We start from the raw sequence: 6,393 nt of genomic DNA on the forward strand, positions 1-6,393 counted from the left end.
TGTGTGTGCATGATACTGGTGATGATTGGGAGTCCTGTATTGTAAAATATTCCATTTCTCTAGAGAAGGAGCCAAGACTCAGTATGTGCCCCAGAAGCCCCTCTTGAGGTGGAGGTGTGTGCTTTGTGAAGGATACTTGCCTATGAAAGTCAATGCATGTTTTTCTAAATGGCTGCCAAACACTGAGGTTTGGGCTCAGTTCTCTCTCTCTCTCTCTCTCTCTCTCTCTCTCTCTCTCTCTCTCTCTCTCTCTCTCTCTCTCTCTCTCCCTGTCCCTCCCTCCTACCTCCCTCTCAAATTTTTTTTTCTTTTCTCTCTTCTAGCACCCACTCATCCAGGCCTGTCAGAATTAACTACTGAAAAAGTATGTACATACTATCTCTCAATGTAGAAAGTTCTTCAAATTTCTAGTCACCTCTAGCTTGACTTTAGTATTCCAACATGCCTCTAATTTGCTATATGGTGGTTTTCACTTTTCTTCCATATATTGGTTGGTGTACATGGAAGATTGTTTCATGAACCCTCACAGATCCAAAAATTCATAGATGTTGAAAATCTGTCTATTTTAAATCATACTTACATGATATTTAACACCAAATACTATCTATTCTATCTAAACAGTATAGTCTATCTAAACAGTTGTTACATGGCCTTTTTGAAAGGATCATGACACAGATAAATTCTAGAGATGTTCAGAATGTAATTTTGGAAACATAAATATATTTTATCTACTTTGGATATGTTTATCATATTATACAGTTATAGTAAGACATTTCTGTAAATGTGTATTAGTTTTCTATTGCTGTTACAACAAATTACCCACAGACATACTGATATTTGACAATAAAAATATTATAATCTTACTGTTCCAGAAGAGAAAATCCCAAAATGGGGCTCTCTAGACTGAAATAAAGACACCAGAAGAGCCACACTCTTTATAAAGGATACTTTAATGCAGAACCCATTTCCTTGATCTTTCCCACTTCCAGAAGCCACACACATTCACGGGCTTTCAACCACATCTTATCTTCAAAGTTAGCGATTGCATTATTTTGGGGGGCTATGCCCATATCTGCAATTCCAGGTCTCAGGAGACTAAGATAGAATGTTTGTTGTGATGGTTTTAGCTCAGCCTGGGCTACAGAGTAAGACCCTGTGGCAAGAGGAAGAAGAAGAAGAAGAAGAAGAAGAAGAAGAAGAAGAAGAAGGAGGAGGAGGAGGAGGAGGAGGAGGAGGAGGAGGAGGAGGAGGAGGAGGAGGAGGAGGAGGAGGAGAAGAAGAAGAAGAAGAAGAAGAAGAAGAAGAAGAAGAAGAAGAAGAAGAAGAAGAAGAAGAGGGAGGAGGAGGTGGAGGAGGAGGAGGAAGAGGAGGAGGGAGGAGGAGGAGGAGGAGGAGGAGGAAAGGAAGAATCCAAAAGTCATTTATTTCATTGACTAATTTCTATCTTTCTTGCAAGGATTCATGCAATAACTGGATTTAAAGAATGATAAAGGATAGTCTTCCCTTCTTATTGAGATCTCTTTTGCCAAATGATACAATATACTTATCAGTTGATGGAACATTACTGTGCCTGCTTTACATGGCTTCACTGATTAAATGTAGTTTTTCTTTCATTCAGGAACCATTTACAGCCTATGATTCTTAGTTTGTGACATTAGAGTAAGGTGCTAATCTGTTCCCTATTGCATGTCATTTTTCTTCAACCAATTCAAACTTGACTTTTGACATCTAGTTCCACTCATTTTATTCTTCCAAAGTATAGATGTTAGATTTTCTGGGACTACTGCTTTTCCTATAACATGCCTATGTTAATGGTTTATATGATGTGTCTTTAATTTATGCAATGTCAAGGAGAATACCTCCTTTATACATTTTCATAAATGAACACACGTTTCTGAAACCTAATCCACAAGTAAACACAAAGCTAAGCAGGTGATTTTTCTAGAATCGGCCTTGTAGCAACTAATCCTCTGCCTTTCACAAAAGTAAAAGATTCTTTTCCTTGTTATGTGTGCTGCTAATGGGGATTTGGAGAACTTCTGCTCTGTAAAGTATACTCTGTTACCATTATTTTCTTTGTGTGTGTGTGTGGGGTGGGTATAGTTTGGTTTGGTGTAATGTGTGATGTGTGGTGTGGTGTGGTGTGTGTGTGTGTGTGTGTGTAAGAGAGAAGGGGGAGGGAGGGAGGCAGGCACAGAGGGAGAGGGAAGGAAGGAGGGAGGCAAGAAGGGAGAGGGAGAGGAAGAGAGGGGGGAGGTAGAGAGTTGTATCTTTGTCTCTCTGTGTGGTGTATTCACAATCTGACAGGACATACTTCATCCATCATGGCTGGAAGTTGTTATAACAGAATAGGCAGCTGTTCTTATTGCAACTTTAGTCAGAAAACAGAAAGCAATGAATGTTGGTTTTCAGTCTTTCTCTCTCTCTTTTTTCTTTTCATTCAGTCTGGATGCAGCACCTATAAGATGCTGTTCCATAAATTTAGGGCAGGTCCTCAATAATCCTCTCTGGAAATGCCCTCAAAGATGCACCCAAAGGTATTGTTCAATACAATTAAGTTAGAATGAAAAATGATACATTATAGTCACAAACAACATTATTCTAATACCCAATTGTTAATTTCCTTTTAGTTTAATAATCTTACAAACATACCCTTGTGACTGAAGTTGAAAGATGAGTAAAAAGTAGAGGAAAGCCGCTGATGCTACACTCTGGACTAGCAGAAAGGAAAAGTCTGAAAAATACATTCTCTTCTAGCCTGGATAAAATCTAAATTAAATCAAGTAACTCAACAATGTATTTCAATCAGTGAGTCTCACATTATAGGTAAGGATGTAGGGTCTTTTATTAATACACTTTAAAGCCCCTTACAACATCTCTGAAATCTAGATTTATTTGTTTTAATGAAGAGATATTTTAAATATTTAATATTTTAGTATTCAATTGACTTTAGAAAGTACTTAGAGTTCTTTCAAAATAGCTTATCCTTAGTAAACTGGACCACTTGATCTAATAAACTTTAAATGTTTTAGCATTGTCTTAGGGAATGTATTGTTTACCTAAGGGTAAGTAGTCTATGCTAAAATATACTGACTAGAATCTTGAAATTGCAAGCACAAACACATAGTAAATAGTGGTTCACACAACACAAGATCAGGTCTAAATCTAGAGAACATAAATTTTGTTCTTGAATTCTGTTTTTGACTGTAGAGTCAGAACTGTCTCTGTCTCCTGGTTTGTGGAAATGATACAAAGGCACATGAACTTGCAGTGGCAGTGCAGCAGAGGCCTGGAGGTCTCCACCTACACAAGGCAAAGCCAAGGCAGAACATGGCTGCCATAGCAACACACAGGCACTGGATAATTTAAACAACAAAAACTTATTCTTATAAGCCCAAGGTGCCTGCAGATCTGTGCTTCTCAGGATATGGGAAGGATCCTCTTTTGGCTTCTCTCTTGCTTCTGGTGACTCTTGAATTAAAGCCAGCACATCCCCCTGAATGCCAATCTCACAAAAGTCTTCCTATTTGTGTCTGCACAAATTCTCCCTCCCCCCATTTTAAGGGTGCCAGTCATACCAGTCATGTTTAGTAGGTTCAACCTCTTTCAGTATGACCACATATTGTTTAACAGTTTTCTCCTAGATTAAAACATTCTGCCCTGCAGGGACCTCCTTAAGCAGGAAGGTAAACAACTCAAAATGGCTTCAGGAAGTCCTTGAAGCTTACCAGATTTATTAGGTCCTTCCCAGATAGAGTGAGCAACAAAAGCTGAGAGTCCCTCTACTAAGAGCGAGAATAAACAAAACAAAACAAAACGAAACAAAACAAAACAAAACAAAACAAAACAACAACAACAACAAAAACCCCCAAACCCTGCAAAGATTCTAAGACCAGAGCAGCTATTTAGAAGAAGCAGAAGCCAACTGAGCTGCCTGGTTTAAACCAAATGAGTCACTTGGAAAAGACACTCTCCAACCCGTTCATCTGCCTATGCAGTGTGCTCCAGGTTCACAGAGTTTGTGAGCTGTTACCTATGCTCGGGTGGGCTTTGATGATGCAACTGCCTTTAAGTCATTTCAGCTCTTGGAAGTAGCCCCAATAAAACTCATGGTTCACTGTGTGATATCTGTACATTGGTCTGTAGTGGGCTTCCTTTCTGGTGTGAGTAGACACATGTGTTGCATTTCCCCGGGAAAAGTTTTATCTGAAAACAACATATTTTAGCTACTTACATCTCTAATAATGAAGTTTTCCAAATAAGTTACTATACAGAGGCACTGGGAGTTAGAATTTAAACATGGGGTATCTTAGAATAAACTATTAATTCACAACACTCTTTCTGGAGATCAATATTACTGTAACCTTATTCCTTATGTTAATTCCAGATGACTTTTGATTCTGTTGACAATTGTAGAATCATAGGAAAACACAACTTTAATAATAGTAGTCCTAAAACCATGAGTGTCAGAAGACTAATAAGCAAAGGAACAGATAAATAAAACTTGATGAAAGCTGGTTCTAACTTTGACTAGTAGTAATATCAGATAAAAGAAAAAAGAAAATATCTGTAACTATGAACATGGAAATATGATAGGAAGACAAAAAGATCCAGTTTTAAAGCTGAGGAGAACATATCACCCAGAAGGGCATACAAGATTTGTCAGTGGTGAAAAAATCTGTCCAAAGACTGGAACATGGGGCTCACAGGTGACTTTGAATCTCATCTCCAGCATCTGAGCAAGCATATCAAATCTTCTTTCAATGCTGAGGATAAACTAAATGGTTTCCCTATGGTTTGATAGATGGAGATGAAGCTTGGCACTGGGAATAAAGATACAAGGCACTGACTGTCAATTTTCTTCTGAGTATATAAGTAAGGTATAGGTGTACACTTACCTATGTTGAAGGAATTTGCCATATACAGTAATTTCTAAACAAAATTTAAATGTTGCCGTTAAAGTCCTAAGGACTTTATAGTCTCTATTACATGTCCATTTGTCTTCTTCCTGCTGAAGAATCACAAGGATAGTGCCTTTCCTCTAAGTCTCAGTTACTTAGGATTATTCAGTACTAGCACAGGTAGTTTCATTATCTGAAGTTTGAAATCTCTGTCTTTATCCTAAAATCCCTCAAATATGTATTATACAGTTCTATGTGTTGTAACCACACCTTTCTGAACCGCAGGTCAGGAGTGTTATTTGGGTAGATGGTTTATAAATCAAGTTGGCTCTTTAACAAACAACAGCAGCATCCACAGTTATTCTTTTTTCCCCCCATTTTTATTAGGTATTTAGCTCATTTACATTTCCAATGCTATACCAAAAGTCCCCCATACCCACCCCCCCACTCCCCTACCCACCCACTCCCCCTTTTTGGCCCTGGCGTTACCCTGTACTGGGGCATATAAAGTTTGCAAGTCCAATGGGCCTCTCTTTCAAGTGATGGCCTATTAGGCCATCTTTTGATACATATGCAGCTAGAGACAAGAGCTCCAGGGTACTGCTTAGTTCATATTGTTGTTCCACCTATAGGGTTGCAGTTCCCTTTAGTTCCTTGGGTGGTTTCTCTAGCTCCTCCATTGGGGGCCCTGTGATCCATTCAATAGCTGACTGTGAGCATCCACTTCTGTGTTTGCTAGGCCCCGGCATAGTCTCACAAGAGACAGCTATATCTGGGTCCTTTCAGCAAAATCTTGCTAGTGTATGCAATGGTGTCAGCATTATCCACAGTTATTCTAAGGGTGGATGCAATTGATTTCACTCTCTTCAGTACAATGTGCTGTTGTTGAGCCTCCTATGCCATGATGACAAGCATAATTGTTAAATAATTTAGATATTGTATTACTTTCTTGTTTTGCCATTATTATAACTATTATCAACTCTTAACTCATTTACTTACATTTATAAGTAATATTGCCCTTTTAAGTTTTCTGACAACTACTCCATATAATGGCTGCATGACAACATTGTCTTTTATTTGGATCTACTTATAATTACCAATGGTATTGTACAACTCTGCTGAATTTTTCAACATCTGATATATACATTGGAATTTTTGGCACCAAGTGACAGAAACTAAACGTTAACTAAAATAAATTTAAACTGTTGGTAATTCATAAATAGAGCAAGTTCTAGGCCACATGTTTAATTCATTTCAACAAAGCAACAAGTGAAAAGGTTAAATTGTCATGTGTAGGGAGGCACCTTTCATAGAGTAAGCCACCTAGGCTCCAAATTGATTCTTCCACAAACGTATAGTTCCTGGAATCTGTGCTCGATTTTGTCCTTTGAACTACCTGTGTCCTTCAGTGTCACTTCTTCAGTGACGGTGAAGCTGTGTTAGTGGCCTTTGGCCTCTATAATTCTATTATAACTGAGGCCCCAAAGGATCA

This window comes from Mus musculus, chromosome 3 (genome assembly GCF_000001635.26).
Source record: "Mus musculus strain C57BL/6J chromosome 3, GRCm38.p6 C57BL/6J".
Classification (NCBI taxonomy): Eukaryota; Metazoa; Chordata; class Mammalia; order Rodentia; family Muridae; genus Mus; species Mus musculus.